The sequence below is a fragment of the Sapajus apella genome, unplaced genomic scaffold (genome assembly GCF_009761245.1).
Source record: "Sapajus apella isolate SASKATOON/1434 unplaced genomic scaffold, GSC_monkey_1.0 scaffold9, whole genome shotgun sequence".
NCBI classification, from domain to species: Eukaryota; Metazoa; Chordata; class Mammalia; order Primates; family Cebidae; genus Sapajus; species Sapajus apella.
The window spans coordinates 26870192-26892409 of record NW_022436949.1 but is presented as its reverse complement, the minus strand read 5'-3'; the positions used below and the strand labels follow the sequence as shown (position 1 = coordinate 26892409).

The following is a 22218-nucleotide window of genomic DNA, read 5'->3' as shown; positions in this document are numbered from 1 at the left end:
TTTTTCCAAAAGTGCAAACTTTTGCTGCCAAGAGTCACCGGAAGTCTAGAAAATAATTTACCTGTCATTATTGTTTAATCTCTTGTTTCCTGTTCTGAGGCTCCTGCCTATTAGGTTAAGCCTTAGTACAGGTTGTCTTCTGTTTTGTTTTATAAAATTGTCTTTCAAGGAACTACATAGCCTCCTACACTAACACATTGCTCTAAGGACCTTCAGTTTCCTCTGACTTCCTCCAAAAAACATAGGATTAAGTTAATTTAGAAATTATTTACTCTTAAGCTTCAACTTTGAGATACCAAATGTTTCGATTCTGACACTCTTAAAACTTGACTCTGGTGGTCTAAAAAGGAATTTGGTTGCTGGAAAATAGGGTAGGGTTTCTTATTCATATAAAGCACAAAAATTTTGACTAATTAGCTTTATGCATCAAAGACTGCCACATGCATTGACAGAGCTCTTTTTGGTATAGAAATTGTGAGTTAAATATTTTTTTTCACTGTGTAAGTGACTTTCTTTCTTTCTTTTTTTCTTTTTTTTTTTTTTGAGATGGAGTTTCGCTCTTGTTACCCAGGCTGGAGTGCAATGGCGCGATCTCGGCTCACCGCAACCTCCGTCTCCTGGGTTCAGGCAATTCTCCTGCCTCAGCCTCCTGAGTAGCTGGGTACAGGCACGCGCCACCATGCCCAGCTAATTTTTTGTAGTTTTAGTAGAGACGGGGTTTCACCATGTTGACCAGGATGGTCTCGATCTCTTGACCTTGTGATCCACCCGCCTCAGCCTCCCAAAGTGCTGGGATTACAGGCTTGAGCCACCGCGCCCGGCCTGTGTAAGTGACTTTCAACGTATTCTTCGGCAAATTGCATCAGATGCCATTGGGTGTTTATTGAAAATGTAAGAACCTCTCCCCATAGTTACTGAGTCAGAATCTGATGGTGTGGCCTAGGAATTAACATTTTTAATCATTCTACAAGTGATTATGTGCAATATGGCAACTACTGACCTAGGAATTGCTTTGTAATTCAGTTTTTAATGGATTCTGATCTAAAGTGTAACTCATTGGTTTGAATATAGAGCATAAAGTGATAGTCAACTGAAATTGGAAGAGGATTTGTAGTTAAGTGTATTAAGTCCTGATGAAAATAATTTGTTTAAAGATAAATAAGAAAATTAGAGGCCAGGATGGTGGCTCACGCCTGTAATTCCAGCACTTTGTGAGGCTGAGGCAAGTGGATCACTTGAGATCAGCAGTTTGAGACCAGCCTGGCCAACATGGTGGAACCCCATCTCTACTAAAAATACAAAAATAAGTGGATGTAGTGGCAGGCACATCTAATCCCAGCTACTTGAGAGGCTGAGGCAGGAGAATCGCTTGAACCTGGGAGGTGGAAGTTGAAGTGAGCCAAGATCATGCTACTGCACTCCAGCCTGGGCCTGGGTGACAGACAAGACTGTCTCAAAAAAAAAAAAAGAAAGAAAAAAAAGAGAATATTGGACTTCTCAAGAAGCTTCTAACTAACCTGTTAAATGTTGACTTTATCCATATACCAACATAGAATTAATTTTCAAAATATGGAATTTGAAAATTTATGTAATTTTTAGAATATTTCAAAATATATTTATATCTGAACAGATTAAAAACAACTGGTACTCAGGGCATTAAAAATAATAAAAATAATTAATTTTATTTATTTTTTATGTTATTTTAAGATGGAGTTAGACTGTGTTGCCCAGACTAGAGTGCAATGGTGGGATCTTGGCTCACTGCAACTTCCGCCTCCCAGGTTGAAGCCATTCTGCCTCAGCCTCCGGAGTAGCTGGACTACAGGGGCATGCCACCATGCCCAGCTAATTTTTGTACGTTGAGTAGAGATTGAGTTTCACCATGTTGACCAGACTGGTCTCAAATTCCTGACCTCATGTGATCCACCATGCTTGGCCAAAAATACTGTTTTTAATGTTGCAAGTTATCACACTTGGGAAAAAATATGGAGGAATAATCTCAATTTCTTAATCTCTATTTAAAGTTCATAAAAAATTATAACATGATAAATTTCTAATCCAATGGCCATTATTTTGATGTGATAGAGTAAAAGTATGATAATGCAAACATAACTGCTAAGCATTTAGGGGAATTTTAATACATTTTTTGTGGTTTCTTGCTTTTTAATTTCTTTTAAACCTGTGGATGCTCTATATTTGAGATCCATTTAAGAATGACAACTTGATTGTTGTTACGTAAAACATTCATTTATGTGTTTTGAGGAGGAGATTTTAAGGCCCTGCCAAATTTCTGCCATGCTGTAGCTTGCTCTGGGGATTGTCTATGAAAGAAGAAAGCCAAAACCCAGGGAAGTATTCCCAACCAAACTTTTTGCATAACTTCTTTCTTCCGTACACTTCTGTCTCAAGGACTACTTGACTCCAGAATATATAAGTTAAGGTACTGATGATGTCAGATAAATGAATTTGCTCTTGCACAGTGCTGTAAGATATTTGATAGGCAGTTGATGGGTTTGATGTAATTTATTAACTTTTAAGCATTTAGGTCAAAATTTTCAAAGGTTTAATGGTTTTAGAGTTTCACTTGAAGTCATACCCACAATTGGCCATTTGTCTTCCTCTCCTAAATGTACACAAGGACCAGGGTATAAACACAGAAGTTTCAGCTTTGAAAATGGCCTGAATTGTACAGATCAAAAACAAGACTTTCAATTTACGGAGAATATTTTACACTATTTTCATAAAGAAAACATATAATAGTAGGTTACTAATTAGTCACGTCATTGTATCAATATCCAGTCTCTGGTTTACAATATCCATTAAGGTAAAAGTCATGTTAATTTCTATTTTAATGTAGTCTAATGCCTTACTTCTTTATGACATACTAAGGGTGGGTCTCCACTAAGTGAAAACAAGATTAGAATTTTAACAAGGCCCGTCTGATTTGACCTAAAACAGATCATCAGAGTAAAGCTATACACCTGGAGTATTTCATCACAGGTTTGGCCATTCACAAGAGGATAAGAGTCAGACTGTGTATGTCTCATACTGTAGATTTTATTTGGATGCCACACTGCCACTCCCTTTTCACCACAAGAGACAACCACGTGAATAATGAGAGGCAAAATGTGAATACAACTGATGATACTGCACCTCTGGTCAAAATTAGACTTACCACATTCATTTAATTTATAATCAAAGAAGAACAAAGAGATATATAGCAAAAGGGGAAGAAATTAACATTTAAACTTTTTCCATGCCTAGCAAATGTTTCACATTTTTATTTAATACTCCATTTTGATTGACTTAAAGAATTTTTAAAAGCCAATCTTATTTGGCAACTTATACTTTTTTTTTTTTTTAAATAAACTATTAAAGGCGATTAGGAAGAAGCCTTGGCCTCTGGCTTGGCTAGAGGGGGCATGTAAGGCTTTGGCATAACTTATGAATTTATTTCTCAAAACAGCTGCTAATACACAAAGAATAATAAATAATTTGACTTAATACAAGGACTCACTTGGAAGAGAATTTTGGCACCAAAATATTTATATTTGGCATTTCACCTTAAATAGTTTTTGGATGCCTACTGCTTACAAATTACAAGGCTAGTTGATCTAATGCAAAAGCAAAGAGGTAGCAACTCCAATGCAAGACAGGACTTATAACAGAAACATAAGCAAGATACTATGAGAGTACAGAAGTTGAGGGAAAAACAATGCATTCCCATTAACTGGTTTGATCACCATGCCTTTGCAATGGTTTCAGATACTTAAAACACCTAAAGAGTTTTTGCTAAGACAGTTGAAACAGAATTATCATCACTCATTAAATAAAACTATGTTTACCATGCTTATATTCATATCCTAAAACAAATTATAGAAGTGTTTTTTTATATTTATTATTATTATTTTATGATTTAGTCTCCGTAGACTGCCAAAAATTGCCAACACCGACTATATTTCAAGTCGTCACGGCGGGATATTGGGAAAAGTTTTCAATTAGCAATAATCATGCCTAGGCTAAACCTCGTTGGCTACAATACTGTCACTGCGCAAAGCTAGAAGTGTTTAATGAATATAAACAACTATATATTTGTATGTTTATTCCTTTTTTTTTTTTTTTTGAGATGTAATTTCACTCTTGTTGCCCAGGCTCGAGTGCAATAGTGTGATGTCGGCTTACCACAACCTCTGCCTCCCAGGCTCAAGCTATTCTCCTGCCTCAGCCTCCTGAGTAGTTGAGATTAAAGGCATGCACCGCCATGCCTGGCTAATTTTGTATGTTTAGTAGAGACAGGGTTTCTCCATGTTGGTCAGGCTGGTCTCGAACTCCAGGCCTCAAGTGATCCATCTGTCTCAGCCTCCCAAAGTGCTGTGAATACAGGTGTGAGCCACCATGCCCCACTGCTGTTTATTCTTAATTTTGAGATTCATGATTCACTAAAACCTTCTCTTAAAAAATACAAATAAAAAAATACTTTTTCAAGATGTAGAACTAAGAAACAAGTTGAAAAGATCTGTCTATTCTTGTTCTTCCAGTTCTTGCTGGAATTTACCTTTTGTTATTAACCCATAATTTTAGCTTGCTTCTGTACCTAGAGAAGGATGAATCGGAAATAATTATGTTGGGGGTGAAGAAAAGCGTAAGGGATATTGTGAAAAGAAATGGTTGAGCTTTGGAGCAATTCTGCCCTTGCCAAAAAACACCTGAGACCTGGTTGCTTAGGTTCACCTGGCTCTCAAAACCTATGTGGCCCTCTCCAGTACCTAGGCCAATGCAACTTTTATGTTTGGAATGGTTTTTTCTCCAAATAATATCTAGTTTATTGACTTGCATCAATAGTGTTTACAGTCAAGCAGGGTTCCAATAAATATCATGTTTGTATCATCTCTCATTTCTTCAAATTCCTAATAGGCATAGTGCTCCCATCCTGGCCTCAAATGCAGATTTCCTCCTTCAAAGTAGTCATAAAATAGCCAAAATATATCTGTAGCTCCTCACATTAGAAGGCTGCTCCTGAGATTCCTATTAGAAAGTCATCTTTGGCTGGGCGCGGTGGCTCATGCCTATAATCTCAGCACTTTGGGAGGCCAAGGCAGGTCAATCACAAGGTCAGGAGAGCGAGACCACCCTGGCTAACACAGTGAAACCCCATCTCTACTAAAAATACAGAAAATTAGCCGGGTATGGTGGCACGCACCTGTACTCCCAGCTACTTGGGAGGCTGAGCCAGGAGAATTGCTTGAATCTGGGAGGTGGAGGGTGCAGTGAGCCGAGATTGTAACACTGCACTCCAACCTGGATAACAGAGTAAGACTCTATCTCAAAAAAAAAAAAAACAAAAAAAACAACAGAAAGTCATCTTTATAAGTCCAGAACAGCATTTAAGTTTGCATATCTAATGGTCACTGTGAATGTTATGAAATCTAGTAACCAAGCAGCCTAGCATGTATTAAGCAACAGCACATACAAAGCCTTTGTTTAAATTTAGTACCTGCTCTGTTGGCAAAGCTAATGGCTAGAATCCCCCAACAGATGTTTGTCTCTGACCCATGACTCTGGTAGTGAGAAACTGACTCCAGGAACATGGGCAACCACACAATCAACATTTGCATTGAGGTCTAGATGTCACCTGGACTCTGACCTACACTATTAGGATAGAGCCTAATTGATTTAGTTTTGTTTGAGCTGTAACTGTAAGCTTAAACTTCGGAAATGCTGAAAATGTAGATTCTTTTACAGAGTGTTAGTTTACTTCTAACCATCTGTGGAAAGTCACATGATGTGACCCTGATAATGTGTCATCTGGGTCTTTGCCCTTTTACACAGACAACCAAAACTATAGGCCCCGAGTGTAATTACTTGTCACCAGTTTAATATTTATTGTGTGTTTGTAAAAGATGTTATGGTAGGAGGAGAAAAAGCATTCATTGGATCTATGACTACCAACAAGCAAATGAGGAATGATTGCCCATGACCTTTGGAAGCTGATTATCTAGGAATTATATTATAAATCTTAGAAAATGACTGGGAGCATTGTCGGCTGCCTGCCTTGGGTGATTCAGTCCCCACTGGGGACATTTGTCGAAGTCTGGAGACATTTTTGGTTTTCACTACTGGGAACTGGAGTGAAAAGTGACTGGCATCTAGTGGGTATAGGCCAGGGATGCTGCTAAACGTCTTGCAATATCTAGGACAGCCTCCATAACAAGAATTATCCAGCCCAGGCCAAACGCGGTGGCTCACGCCTGTAATCCCAGCACTGTGGGAGACCGAGGCGGGCGAATGACTTGAGGTCAGGAGTTTGAGACTATCCTTGCCAACATGTCGAAATCCCGTTCCTACTAAAAATACATAAAATTAGCCGGGCATGGCGGCGTGCACCTGTAATCCCAGCTATTCAGGAGGCTTAGGCCGGAGAATCGCTTGAACCCAGGAGGCGGAGGTTGCAGTGAGCTGAGATCGTGCCATTGCACTCCAGACTGGGCAAAGGGAGCGAAACATTGTCTCAGAAAAAAAAAAAAAAATTATCCAGCCCAATATTTCAATAATGCTTAACTTGAGAAGCCCTTCTGTAGCTGGGCTTGAGGCCAGCAATTTAAGATTAGCTTGGGCACATAGAAAGACCCTGTCTTAAAAATATAATAATTAAATTAAAAATTAATGAGGCATAGTGGCATGCGTCTGTAGTCCTAGCTATTAGGACTACACGTGAAAAATTCTTCTATCAGAAAAATGCTCTATATCTGTAAAATATCTATATATGTCCAATACACCTACTTTCCTACGGTGCTTTAAGTTCATTCACCTTGGAGACAAGACCCTGTGCAAATGCTCTTTTCTATTACTTGTTAGCTAATACTTAGGAGGCCGAGGTGGGAGGATCATCTGAGCCCAGGAATTTGAGGTGATGGTGAGCATACAACAGAATAAGACCCCCTCTATGAAAAAAAAAATAGAAAATAGAAAACAAACAAACAAAAAGAAACCTACTACAGAGAAAGCTGAGAGAGTAGTGAGGAGAATGTAATATATTAATACATCCTTCCAATACATGGCAAGAAAGGCTGTCAGCTGTGTGAGAGAGAAAGAGGTCAAAGGACAGGTGGAGATTATTATGACCGTAACTTTGGAGTTTCCATTCTAAGTGCTAAGCCTCTAAAATTCTTCTATCAGAGAAATGATCTGCATCTGTAAAGTATCAATATATGTGGAATACACCCACTTTTCTAGAGTGCTTTAAGTGCATTAGCCTTGATGACAAGCCCCTGTACAAATGTCCTTTGTTACTTATTAGCTGTGTGGCCAAAGGCAAGTTACTCAGCTTTCCTAAGCCTAATGTCTTCATCTGAGAGATATTATTTCCTGCTTGAAAGGTTATTGTGAAGGGTGAAGAGATGTGTGTGAAATATTAGCCTTTGTGACTGGTACAAAGTATGTACTAAAGAAATAGTAACTATAACTTCATATTTCAGTGGAATTTCACCCTCTACTAGCTCCCCTTGTCAGGCATGGTTTTAACTACTGAAGGTGTAAGACATCACCTGCCTTCCTAGAGGTTGTCTGTAGGACAACTATATATGTATTTACTATAGAGTATGAGAAACATGATAACAGACTTAAAATACATATGAAGAGAAAGTGACTAACTCTATCTTGGGTGTGGTAAGTGGGATCAGGAACATTTCTTAGAGAGGGCAATGTTACAAAGGGACTTGGATGACTTCCCAAAAATGAAGTGGTAGGTAGGAGTCCACAGACAGCCAACTGTGGATGAGAAAGGGATTTGTTCTTGAAAAAAAAGAAGAAAAAAAGTGACATGAAGCTAAAAGAACTAATAAATTTCAGATAAACATTTATTTATAAGAGATTTAAGTATCTAAAAAATGGCTTCTAATACTTAAACACACATATATAAAGAGATGTGCATTTTTAGAGTTTGTTGATGTTATAAATGTTGTTTATTGATGTTTCTTACTGGTCATAAATTTGTTTTGAATAGCAAAACTTAGTCAACTGTCCCATAAAATTCACAAAACTTCTTCGTTGCCTAAAAAAACACAGAAGATGGGCTGAGCATAATGGCTCATCCTTGTAATTCCAGCACTTTGGGAGGCCAAGGCAGGAGGATCATTGAGCTCTGGGGTTCAAGACGAGCCTGGCCAACATGGTGAGACTCACTCAGTCTCTTTTTATTTTTATTTTATTTTATTTTTATAGAGACAAGATTTCACCATGTTGGCCAGGCTGGTCTCAAACTCCTGACCCTGTGATCCACCTGCCTCAGCCTCCCAAAGTGCTGGGATTACAGGCCTGAGTCACCTTGCCCGGACAAACTAGGTTGTTTTTTTTTTTTTGCTTGTTTTTGTTTTCTGTCTTCCAGGCTGGAGTGCAGTGGTGTGATCTTGGCTCACTGCAACCTCCACTTCCCAGGTTCAAGCTATTCTCCAGCCTCAGCCTCCTGAGTAGCTGGGACCACAGGCATGTGTCACCACATCTGGTTATTTTTTGTTTTGTTTTGTATTTTTAGTAGAGACAAGGTTTCACCATATTGGATAGGCTGGTCTCAAACTCCTGACCTCGTGATCTGCCTGCCTCAGCCTCCCAAAGTGTTGGGATTACAGGCGTGAGCCACCACAGCTGACCCTTGTGGTATATGTATATATATTTTCATTTATTTTAAGTTATTTGAAAACTTTTGGGGCAAAGATGAGCATAAATCTTTTTTTGTTTGTTTTTATTTTTTTTAGATGGAGTGTTGAGATTACAGGCGTGAGCCACTGTGCCTGGCCTAGAATAAACCATTATAAGTAACAATCAATTTTTTTTTTTTTTTTTTTTGAGACGGAGTTTCCCTCTTGTTACCCAGGCTGGAGTGCAACGGCGCAATCTCGGCTCACCGCAACCTCCGGCCTCCTGGGTTCAGGCGTGAGCCACCGCGCCCGGCCCAACAATCAATTTTTAAAAGGTGTATTATTGGCCGGGCGCGGTGGCTCAAGCCTGTAATCCCAGCACTTTGGGAGGCCGAGGCTGGTGGATCACGAGGTCAAGAGATCGAGACCATCCTGGTCAACATGATGAAACCCCGTCTCTACTAAAAATACAAAAAATTAGCTGGGCATGGTGGCATGTGCCTGTAATCCCAGCTACTCAGGAGGCTCAGGCAGGAGAATTGCCTGAACCCAGGAGGCGGAGGTTGCGGTGAGCCGAGATCGCGCCATTGCACTCTAGCCTGGGTAACATGAGTGAAACTCCATCTCAAAAAAAAAAAAAAAAAAGTTGTATTATTGATTAAAGGTTTTTTCAGAAGCTCCTTTTTTCAGCTCAGGAGTTCGAAATCCTGTCTCTACAAAAAATGTTTTAAAAAAATTAGCTGGGCATGGTGGCACATACCTGTAATCTCAGGTATTCTGGAGGCTGATGGTGATTGCTTGAGCCTGGGAGGCAGAGGTTGCCATGAGCCAAGATGCACCTCTGCACTGCAGCCGAGATCACAGAGCTAGTCTCAAAGGAAAAAAAAGACAGTTTTAAGATTGTAAAGATAGGCTGGGCTTGGTGGCTCAAGCCTGTAATCCCAGCACTTTGGGAGGCTGAGGTGGGTGGATCACCTGAGGTCAGGAGTTGCCTGTTCAACATGGTGAAACCCGTTTCACTACTAAAAATACAAAAATTAGCTGGGCGTGATGACATGCACGTGTAGTCCCAGCTATTCAGGAGGCTGAGGCAGGAGAATTGCTTGAACCTGGGAAGCAGAGGTTGCAGTGAGCTGAGATTGTGCTATTGCACTCCAGCCTGGGCAACAAGAGTGAAACTCTACCTCAAAAAAAAAAAAAAAAAAATTGTTAAGGTAGGTCTTTACTATTATTTATTTTATTTTATTTTTAATTTTTCGAGACTAAGTCTTGCTCTGTTGCCCAGGATGGATTGGAGTGCAGTGGCTCAATCTCGGCTCACCGCGAGCTCTGCCTCCTGGATTCAAGCGATTCTTGTGATTTGGCCTCAATTCTAAGGAACTTGAATGTCAGACTGAAGAACTTGGATTTCATCCTAATGCATCTTCCCAAATCTATTTTTGGCCCTTCCATTTTTCCATTAATTTGTAAGAGGGATGTTTTCAGAATATATTCTAAGAATTTAGACCTTTGAAAAAAAATGTATGTGATGACTTCCTTTTGCTCTTTGAACAAAGTTCCAATTCTTTGAGTAACCATAAGGATCTGGTTCTTCCCTCCCCTCCTCCTACCTGCCTTACACGCTCACCACAACTGCCTTTTGTCTCGTCTCTTAGCTTCAGTCTCTTTGCTTTCCTCCACATGTCCTTCACAATACTGTTGTCTTTACCTAGAATCTCCCTTTCCTTAACCCTCATCCCACATCCATTCATCTGAAAAGCTTTTACTCTTCTCTCACAACTCAGTAAAGGCTGGACCTGGTAGCCCACGCCTATAATCCCAGCACTTTGGGAGGCTGAGGCGGGAGGATCACCTGAGGTCAGGAGTTCGAGACCATCCTGGCCAACATGGTGAAACCCCTTCTCTGCTGAAAATACAAAACTTAGCTGGGCATGGTGGCGGGCACCTAAAATCTCAGCTACTCGGAAGGCTGAGGCAGAAGAATCATTTGAACCCCAGACACGGAGGCTGCAGTGAGCTAAGATCCCCCGCAGCACTCCAGTCTGGGCATCAGAGAGAGACTCTGTCTCAAAACAAACAAACCAAAAAAAAAAAAAAAAAAATTCAGTAAAAATATCATTTCCTCTGAAAAGCTGCTTCTAACCTCTAGTCCAGATTAGTTAAGATCCCACGTGGCTTGTGGTCATCTCCTTCAGTCTTTCATTCATCGCACATATTAGCAATGCAGTTTAATTATCTGTGTGATTATTTGTTTAATGTCTTTGTCTCCATTGGACTTTTATTATTTGATTTACATCTGGATTCCCAGGACGAAGCCCATCACCTGGAATATAGCAGGAGTTCAATAAGTATTTGATGAATGAATGAATTAATTAATTAATTCAATAGAGAGTGAAGACATACTGATGCCATCTAAGAAAGGAAGGGTAGGAGGAAGTAGCTATTTTGAAAAACTCAGTTGATTGTTTGGTGGAATGAATTAGAAATTCAAGAACTGGTTAAAGAAAAACTTACCTTTCCATTCTTTCTTCTCTAAAGTACTGGATTCATTGTCATTTGGGTGGGGCACCTGTATCATGTTATTGTTCTTATACATCTGTCTTTCTACTGAACTAATGGTAAGGTTTTAAAAGACAGGAATGGGTCAAACACGGTGACTCATGCTTATAATCCCAGCACTTTGGGAGGCTGAGACAGATGGATCACTTGAGGCCAGGAGTTCAAGACCAGCCTGGACAACATGGTGAGACGCCATTTCTACCAGAAAACACCAAAATTAGCCAGACATTGTGGCACGTGCCTGTAATCCCAGCTACTCAGGAAGCTGACATACAAGAATTGTTGAACCCAGGAGGCAGAGGTTGCAATGATCTGATATTGCACCACTGCACTCCAGCCTGGGCAACATCTCAAAAAAATTAATAATAATTAAAATTAAAAAACAAAAAAGACCAAAAGTGTCTGCCGTCAGCATTCCTCTTTGCTCAGGGGAGTTTAGCCTTTGTTCTAGCAACACCTTCAACTGATGGAATGGGGATCCTCTACATTATGGAGGGCAGTCCACTTTACTTAAAGTCCACCCATTTAAATCATCCACAGACACGCTTTCCTACAAACATCCAAAGTGTTTAATGTTTGACCACATATATGGGCACTGTGGCCCAGCTAAGTTGTCACATAAAATTAGCCATCACAGGCAGCAAAGATCTAGGGGAAGACTTGGTTCTTAATTTTCTATCTCTTTAGATTTACCAAGACATTATAAATTAGCTCTGATGACAAGTGGGTGGGACTTTAACCAAGTGGGACACTAAGCTTCTTGTATTAAACAGAAAACCATATTCAAACATATTGAACATGCTTTTTTCTGAAAACTTATAAACTACCTATTAGAGCTGTAGAGGGATTTCTAAAAAAAGCACCAACAATTTTTAATCTGATACAATACAAACATAATAGCCCAAGTCAACTGACTTTGGAAATTTATAGATGGCATCTCACACTGGCGCCTCCATTTATTCAATAATAGCCTTGGGGTTGTGTCTTAGTTTTCCCGAGCATCAATTTACTCACATATAAAAGAGTGATTAAAAGCAATTTCTCATAGGATGTCTCATAATTAAAACTATGTTATATTACCACTGTCTTCTTTAAGTTGATTTGTGTAATCCTCTGCAGGGCAAGGGATATTTTATCCCCAGTATCTAGCACGTGCCTTGGATTGCAACATTTGTGGCATGAGTACATGCTAATGAACAAAGCACTTCATAAATGGCAGCTTTGGTTGATAGCCACTTCACTTTCATTGTAGGGTGAAGCAGGATATAAATAAAACCATCTGAGATTAAATGTCATTGGATATCAATGTATCCTTACTCTATCTTATTCCTGAGCTCTACTCTCAGGTCTTAACATGAAAATTGAGGCTACATTTGATGAATCACAGCAAAATATATTTTTTGAGATGGAGTCTTGCTCTGTGGCCCAGGCTAGAGTGCAGTGGTGTGATCTCTGCTCACTGCAACCTCTGCCTCTCAGGTTAAAGTGATTCTTCTAGGCCCCCTGACCAGCTGGGACTACAGGCGCATGCCACCATACCCACCCTGCTAAATTTTGTATTTTTTGTAGAGATGGGGTTTCACCAAGTTGGCCAGGCTGGTCTTAACCTCAAATCCTCCCACCTCGGCCTCCCAAAGTGCTGGGACTGCAGGCGTGAGCCACTATGACTGGTCATTCATAGTAATAATTCTTTACATTTTATGGCATAGTACCATATTATTGACTTGTAGATTTCACATCTTTTTTTTTTTTTTTTGAAACAAGGTCTAACTCTGCTGCCCAGGCTGGAGTGCAGTGGCATGATCTCACCTCACTACAGCCTCAAACTCCTGGGCTCAAATGATCCTCCCACCTCAGCCTCCTGAGTAAGTGGAACTACAGGTCATGTGCCACCATGCCTGGCTAATTTTTGTCCTTTCTGTAAAGACAGGGTTTTGCCATATTGCCTAGGCTGGACTTGATCTTCTGGGACCAAATGGTCTGCCCACCTCATTCTCCGAAAGCACTGGGATTACATGCATGAGCCATTATGCCCACCCCATTGTCTCATTTTGATGTTTGATCCTCACAACCCTGATGCATGTAAGATATTAATATGCCAATTTTACATAAGAGGAAATTGGAGTTTCTGTAGATGACAGAATTGCTCCAAATAACATAGCCCGCAAATAAAAGTATTTTGATTGAAGCCCAAACTTTTGATTCCAAGACCACTGTTCTGATTGTATTATAGTTGTTTCCTTCTATCTCTGCTTACAGAGAAATATTTCTTAAATGCATTCTTGGTTATCTGATGATGTTTCTGTTCTGTCATTTTTATACCTGGGAAACCATGTGCTATTTAAAATTGGGTTATTCTAGGCTGGTCATGGAGGATGCTTGTAATCCTAGCACTTTGGGAGGCCGAGGCATGCGGATCACCTGAGGTCAGGAATTAGAGACCATCCTGGCCAACATGGCAAAACCCCGTCTCTACTAATAATACAAAAATTAGCCAGGCATGGTGGTGTGCACCTGTAGTCCCAGCTACTCGGGAGGCTGATGTGTGAGAATCACGAATCTGGGAGGCAGAGGTTGCAATGAGCCAAGGTTGTGCCACTGTAACTCCAGTCTAGGCAACAGAGTGAAACTGTAAAAAAATAAAAATTAGGCTATTCTAAGCTAAGCCAGCTTCTAGTATGAGTTCTACTGTAATTTTGGTTGTCGAAATTGTCATCACCATTGTTACTATTCTTTCAAGTCAGTGATTAGTAGTAGATTATATCCAGTTACTTCTCAGCAATTTTAATTCTATAAAATAATAAAAGAATACATAAACCTTCTTATTTTTGATACATAAATTGCTTGATTTGGAAACATATCTAAAGGGAAATCCATGAAAATATATTTCCACTGGGGACAGTGGCTCAACGCCTGTAATCACAGCATTGTGTGATGCTAAGGCGGACAGATTACCTGAGGTCAGGAGTTCGAGACCAGCCTGACCAACATGGAGAAACCTTGTCTCTACTAAAAAATGCAAAATTAGCTAGGCATGGCGATGTGTGCCTGTAATCCCAGCTATTCAGGAGACTGAGGCAGGAGAATTGCTTGAACCCAGGAGGAGGTTGCGGTGAGCCAAGATCATTCCATTGCACTCCAGCCCGGGCAACAAGGCAAAAGTCTGTCTAAAAAAATATATTTCCTATCCCTTCTATGTGTTGCCTTTTAATGAATCACAAGTGAGAAAGTAGTTGAAGAATCTATGGGAGTTTTCTCATGTTTCTTAAATTTAATAATAATTTATTTAATGTTTTACACAAAGGTTGCCATTTAATTCCCTGGTCAAGTATCATTTAGGAACGAATCCTTTTATTTTCATTGATATGCCTATTCCTAATAACTATGAAATGTAATTATTTTATGGCTGTTCTAATTAGATAAATCTAAAAATAGAAAAAGAGCTGGGAATTTAAAAACTAAACTATTAATATTAAATTTGACATTCTATATGAATTCCATCGAACTGGCTAATGTAAGGTGTCCCCGGGACTATACTGGAGTTATCATTAAGAAGCTCCCAAATTCTAGGTTGGTTAATCCTGTAACTCTCTTTTCTCTCATTCAGGAAAGTAAAAGATGCTAACCTGGTAAGTGTGATAGATTCGATTTAATTGTTTTCATATATTGCCTGTCTCACGTAGTGTCAAACTCTAAGATTCACATCTGTAAATGCATTTACCAAAAAAAAAAAAAAAAAAAGAAAGAAAAAGAAATACGTAAACATTTTCTAAATTCAAAAGATTTGCAGGTGCATTCAGATATATATGATTACTATCTGCTTGCACCCTCACTCCTCATCTTCCCTGGACCCCCAAAAATAAACAAGTCTCCTTTGCGAGGGCTATGATTTTACTGACTTATTTTTACAGAAAATTTCTTATGCATACTTTGAAGGAAGAAATGAGGCAAGAATTTGACTTAAAAGACCAAACTTTCTCTTAGTTACCTGCTTAAATCCTTGGAAGCAAGCCTAAACTTTAAGTAGCAATTTAAACAGTAAATAAATTCTGCTAATGGCTATTAGATTGCTAGCTAGGGAGATTAGTATAGGGAGCAATTCTAATTAAATAGGGAACACTGAAGAGAGCTGAAACGTTTCAAGAATAGATTGTGTCTCCCATGCCTCATTAGGAATATAAAATCAGCTTCTATTGTGAGAAGGACAATCTTTCAAAAGACTGCTCTTTTGCCATAAAGAGGTTACATAACCACCATTTTCAAATTTTGCCTTTCTTTTTTAGTAGCAAAGGGTATTTTTATTGCCCAAATCCAATTAAAATCATGCTAAATCACCATGTCGCATTTTAAGTTAACAATGATTTATCTCCCATTTAGACACATTGAGAGACTGATCTCAGCCACTGTAGCAGAATTCAATAACTCAGATTCTTCCCGCCCAGTGGTTCTTAGACAGGGCAGAGAGGAATTGATGTTCAGGCTGATCCTGCCTTCTCATTACCTTACCTTCTTTTGCCAGAGCTCTCATATCTTGCAGCATGCTAGGTATTATTTAAACCAAAGTAGAGAAGAAAATGGGAGTAGAGTAACTAAGTAATAGGCTTGGTTTGCCTGAAGGTCCATCTTATCAATTTAGAATTTAATTGCATAATGTATTAAATAGGGCAACTGAGTTGTGAGATTTTTTTTGTCCTTTTCTCTACCAATGTGAGTTAGCACTAGTTCTACGGGCATTGCCTGGAATCTTTGACCCTTGTTTACTTTGCAGGTATTAAAAACATGAAGAGAAAATTTAAAAGAAGAGAAAATTTAGTTTATTTCTTCCTTTTTTGTTGTTTTTGTTTTAGAGACAAGGTCCCACTCTGTCACCTAGGCCAGAGTGCAGTGATACAAAGAAGACTCACAGCAGCCTCAACCTTACCAGCAAAAGCGACCCTCCCATCTTAGCCTCCCAAGTAGCTGGGACTACAGGTGCACACCACCATGACTGGCTAATTTTTCTTTTCTTTTCTTGTTTTTTTGTAGAGACAGGATTTCACTTTGTTGCCCGGACTTGAACTCCTAGACTCAAGTGATTCTTCCTCAGCCTCCCAAAGTTCTGGGATTACAGGTGTGAGCCACCATGCCTAGCAAATCGTCCAGGCTGGAGTGCAGTGGCAAGATCTTTGTTCACTGCAACCTTTGCCTACCAGGTTCAAGCGATTCTCCTGCCTCAGCCTCCCGAGTAGCTGGGACTACAGGCACCTGCCACCACGCCCGGCTAATTTTTGTATTTTTAGTAGAGACAGGGCTTCACCATATTGACCAGGCTGATCTTGAACTCCTGACCTTGTGATCTACCCACCCTGGACTCTCGAAGTGTTAAGATTATTGTAGGCGTGAGCCACCTCTCCCAGCCTAGTCATTTTTAAATGTAGTGTAATCACAATCGTTGAAAAGGAAAGCTTTGACACAGAAAAAATATCATCTCCAAATTTTTAAAATGAATTTCTAGGGGCTCTCTCTCAGAGAGGAATGTGCAAGAAATGCCCGTGTGGCAGCCTCTGCTCTAAGCATGAGGTAACGTGACCATACCATGTGTCTTAGCCCATGCCTAAGAAGGCATGTAGGAAGGAAGGGCCAGATGCCTAGTTCTCTCCCCATCTCTTCTTCACTGACCAATTCCTCACTTCCACTTTTCCACATAGAAGAAGAACAAATTATATTGTTTTGTCATAGATTATGTCAACATCTTCAATGTAGGTTGATCCTTTGCTGGGAATATACATGTGGGTAGGGAGCACCTATAACTAAGACTCCTCTGACTCATTTTAATTTATGGGTTTATTTGTTTATTTTACTAAGGGAGTAATTTCCTATAAAAACAAATAGTCACATTTATTTATTTATTCTACTTATTCACTGGTGCAGTGTCCCGTAAAGAACATGAACTTTGGAGTCTGAGATAGCCGACTTTGAGCCCTGCTCTGCCATAGGAAAACCATGTGACCTTGGGTGAGTGTTTTAACCTCCCTGACTTTCTTCACCCTTATAGTAGAGGAAAATAATACTTACCTCTCAAGGTCTGTAAGAATTTGTGATAAGGTATATGCATTTCCAAGGACAGCACCTAGCTCATGGTGGCTGGTTGATAAAAGTTACTTCCTTCATATCTCCCACTTTTCTCTCAATCATTTTAACCTCTGAAATGACAGCCTGACTGGGCGAGGTGGCTCATGCCTGTAATCCCAGCACTTTGGGAGGCTGAACCCAGTGGATCACTTGAGGTCGGGAGTTTGAGACCATCCTGACCAACATGGAGGAACCCCCCCTCTACTAAAAATACAAAATTAGCCAGGCTTGGTGGCTCATGACTAATCTCAGCTACTTGGGAGGTTGAAGAAGGAAAATTGCTTGAACCCGGGAGGCGGAAGTTTTGGTGAGCCGAGATCACACCATTGCGCTCCAGCCCGTACAACAAGAGACTCTGTCTCAAAAAAAAAAAAAAAGAAAGAAAGGAAGAAAGAAAGAAATGACAGCCTGTGCTTCTCATGATACCCATGGTTTTGGTTCGTCAGCTTTCGATTTGTGCTTAAGGAAGACACTGGCTGAATAGTTAGTTGTCTTTTAATTCTCTTTCCCTTAGAGTGCCCCTTTCGTCTTGCTCAGGAAAAAAGACTGTAATGAATGGAATGTGTCACCTCTTTTTAGGACTCATTGTTTCTCCTTCTCCCAGGGTGATCAGCATTTCCCTGAGTGGCTCAGCTACCAAGAAGGCAACTGAGACTAAACTCTGGATGGACCTCAGAAAGCAGGTTTTGAGATGCTGAGGATGTCAGCATTAACTTAGGCATGATCACTGTGGTAAAGGATCTCCAAGTTCAAACAACCCTAATATCCTGCATAGCCTCTGCAAAATTCAGTTGATAAAAGCCTTTCCCTTTCTGTGATGTAATCATCTGGGTATGGCCTAAAAGAACAAATTAATGTTCTTCTACACTTGGGGCCAGGACCTTGCCATGCTCCATCAAGATGAGTGGCCAGGCTATAGTACAATTAGACCTGCCACACATGCAAAGCAATGGCAGACCAGCATTCCGAATATAAATTGTTCATTGAAAGACAATGGTAAGAATGTGTGTGTCAGGGAAACTTGGAGGTTTTTTTTTTTTTTTTTGAGATGGAGTTTCTCACTCTATCCCCCAGGGTGTAGTACAGTGGCACCATCTTGACTCACTGCAACCTCTGAAGTGAGGGTTCAAGTGCTTCTCCTGCTTCAGTCTCCAGAGAAGCTGGGATTACAGGCACCTGCCACCACGTCTGGCTAATTTTTGTATTTTTAGTAGAGACAGGCTATTACCATGTTGGCCCGGCTGGTCTCGAATTCCTGACCTCAGGTGATCCACCCACCTTGGCCTCCCAAAGTGCTGGGATTACAGGTGTGAGCCACCATGCCTGGTCGAAAACTTGGAGTTTTGTGAAGCAGTTTGGCAGAGACATATTTTACAGATAAAATTCAAGTGAGCATTTGTTTCTGCAACATTCAGCCTAATATGAAGCTGCAATAACTGTATTGGCTTTTCCTGTTTTCTCTCTCTCTCTCTTTTTTTTTTTAGATGGTGTTTTGCTCTTTGCCCAAGGTGGAGTGATGGCGAGATCTCAGTTCACTGCAACCTCTGCTTCCTGGGTTCAAGTGATTCTCTGCCTTAGTCTCCTGAGTAGCTGGGATTACAGGCATGCCACCCCCAGCTAATTTTGTATTTTTAGTACAGACGGGGTTTTTCCATGTTGGTCAGGCTGGGCTCAAACTCCCGACCTCAGGTGATCCTCTGACCTCAGCCTCCCACAGTGCTGGGATTACAGGCATGAGCCACTTCGCCCAGCCTTCCTGTTTTCTTACACACTCCCGCATGCTAGCTGCTGCTGCCATTACTTGTGTCTACTACAATAACATGAAGCTAGGCCAGGTGCGGTGGCTCATGCCTATAATCCCAACACTTTGGGAGGCTCAGGTGGGAGGATCACGAGGTCAGGAGTTCAAGACCAGCCTGACCAACATAGTGAAACTCCATCTCTACTAAAAAAATATAAAAATTAGCTGGGTGCGGTGGCACATGCCTATAATCCCAGCTGCTCAGGAGGCTGAGGTAGGGAGAATTGCCTGAACCTGGGAGGTGGAGGTTGCAGTGAACCGAGATCGTGCCACTGCACTCCAGCTGGAGTGACAGAGTGAGACTCCATCTAAACAAAAAAATAAACAAACAAACAAAATGAAGATAAATCACAACACTTCTTCCTAGAGCAGGTCCTACCCTATAGGAGTTTGAAGCTTCTGAGTATAAATTGCTCATTGAATCATTGAAAGGCAATAATAATAAGGTGTGTCAGAGAAACTAGGAGTTGTGTGAAGCAGTTCAGCGGAGAGGTTGCTTACAGATAATATTTCTGGACAAAAAATGTCACCTCAAGAAAGGGTGCCTTATACAACAGAGCTGGCACGAGTACTTTGTTTGCACCTTGGTTGCAGGACTATTACTCTGTAAAAAGGGCACTTGTGGGGCAGTCTTCCTCAATGAGAGAATATGGATTACAGCGACTGACAGTGAGGAAGACTGGATTCTGATCCTGATTCTGCCACTCTGTGTAACAGCAGGCAAGCCATTTCATTCATTTTTGCTCCTGTGAAGTAGGAGAATTGGATTAGTCCTACATGGTCACTAAAGTCCTTTCCAACAATAATAGGTTCTGATTTTAGTTAAGGAAAAAGAAAAAGTAGAACTTGGCAACAGCTAAACTCTTATATCATTTTTCTATCTAGTCACCAAGAAGCAATTCTTCTATTTTTTTAAACCACTGCCATCATTCCAAAAGTACTCTCAACCCTCTGTGCTCTCTGTGAACACAGGAAAATCAATTTTCAACACCGAGTGAAGAAATATCCTATGGAGTTCATTACACCAGATTTATATGCACCGTCAAAAGAAGGGTAAAGACAGGCTGATTGTAAATTTAAATAACATTTGCTCAAGTGAATAGTTCTTACTTAGAAAATAAACTTATACTGCATAAAACGCTTTAATTTTTTTTTGAGACAGCGTCTCACTCTGTCTCTCAGGCTGGAGTATAGTAGAGCTGTCTCAGCTCACTGCAACCTCTACCTCCCAGGTTCAAGCGATTCTCTTGTCTCAGCCTCCCAAGTAGCTAGGTCTACAGGTATGAGCCACCATACCCAGCTAATTTTTGTATTTTTAGTTGCGATGTGGTTTCACCATTTTGAACAGGCTGGTCTTGAACTCCTGGCCTCAAGTGATCCATCCATCTCTGTCTCCCAAAGTGCTGGGATTACAGGTGTGAGCCATCACACCTAGCCAAAAACACTTTTTATTATTCAAAAGTGCTGTTAATTTTCAAGAGATAATAAAATTGTTTTCCTCATCAGTCAATAATTGTGTTTATTTTGTTTGTTTTTATTGAAGCTTATATTTCTGACCAGATTTCCTCTTTTAGCCTGAATGGTCTAGAGAAATTATTTATAAAATGAGATGTGGCCCCTGAGAGGTATGTACAATGAATCATAGGCACATAGGAAGTACATACCTATTTTTTAATCTTAAAAATAATTGTTCTTGGTTTTTTTTGAAACAAAGTCTCACTTTTTCACCCAGGCTGGAGTGCTGTGGTGCAATCACAGATCACTGTACCTCTGCCTCAGCCTCCTGCCTCAGCATCCCAAGTAGGTACATGCCACCAAGGTATGTGCCACCAAGCCCAGCTAGTATGGGTATGTGTGTGTGCTTTGTAGAGACAAGGTTTCAGCATGTTTCCCAGGCTGGTCTCAGACTCCTGGACTCAATTGATCACCCGCCTTGGCTTCTCAAAGTGTCATTCATAATTTTTATTACAGGGATACCTACTAGTGATGACAAGGTTGGCCCTTGTTCCAGGCATTCATGTGTGGTAAGCTGCACGGCAGGGAGAGAAAAGAGGCTGATCATAGCCCTTTCACTGAGCTTTGCCTTCAGTATGTACCAACATTTGACAGTTATATGTCCTGGGTTAGGTGTGTGTGTTCATTATATCACCTAGTTTAAACCAACCTAACCTCATACTCACAGTCTAAATAAAGACCAAAAATTGTAATTCTAATAATGTAAGCACAGGTGAGAAGTAAGAAAATGACAGAGTTGATATTTCTATTCCAAGTCCAATTTCATTATCAATCATGATACAAGGGAAAAAGATCAGTCTGAGAGAAAATAGGGGGTAAAGAAAGATATGTGAAATATTTACTATTGCTAACAATGAAACACACCTAAAGTGTTATTTTATATAATTGTTACATGTCTTTTTTTCCAACATTTAGAGCTGTCAAACCAATTATCAATATTAAATAAATCTGGAATCAAAATTTTAAATCACTGTATCATAAAACATTAATTTAAAAATCAGGTATATTCAGTCATGGTGATTTTACTATTTGCAGTAAAAACAAATTATTTGTTCTTGTACTGCTAATACAATTGAGACTTATTTAAAGACATTTCAATATTCTATCTTCATGTATCAAGTGCATTTGACCCTAAAAGCTACTTTTAACATTTATAAACAATTAATTAATTTAAAATAGCTACAGCCAGATGTGGTAGCTGACACCTATAATCTCAGCCTTTTGGAGGCTGAGGCAGGTAAATTACTTCAGCCCAGAAGTTCGAGACCAGCCTGGGCAACATGGTAAAACCCTGCACCCAATAAAAATATGAAAACTGGCTGGGTGTGATGGATGTGCCTAGAGTCCAGCCACTCGGGAGGCTGAGGTGGCAGAACTGTTGGAACTCAGGAAGTCAAGGCTGGAGTGAACTGTGATCACACCATTGCACTCCAGGCTGGGCGACAGAGTGAAATCCTGTTTTAAAAAAATAAATAAAATAAAAATAGATAAATAAAATAGTTACAATGAATATACCCCAACATATTAATATACACAACATATTTTTATGAAAACTGTTTTAACAAACAAAAAAAATCAATGAGAACAGTGGCATTATTT

General features: G+C 40.0%; 1 non-coding gene across 1 annotated transcript; it reads right to left on the bottom strand.

The window, feature by feature from the left end:
• Positions 1-3919: 3919 nt before the first annotated feature.
• Positions 3920-4059, bottom strand: LOC116551406. Its single transcript, XR_004268906.1, has one exon. It is a non-coding gene; the product is annotated as a U4 spliceosomal RNA (small nuclear RNA).
• Positions 4060-22218: the final 18159 nt, after the last annotated feature.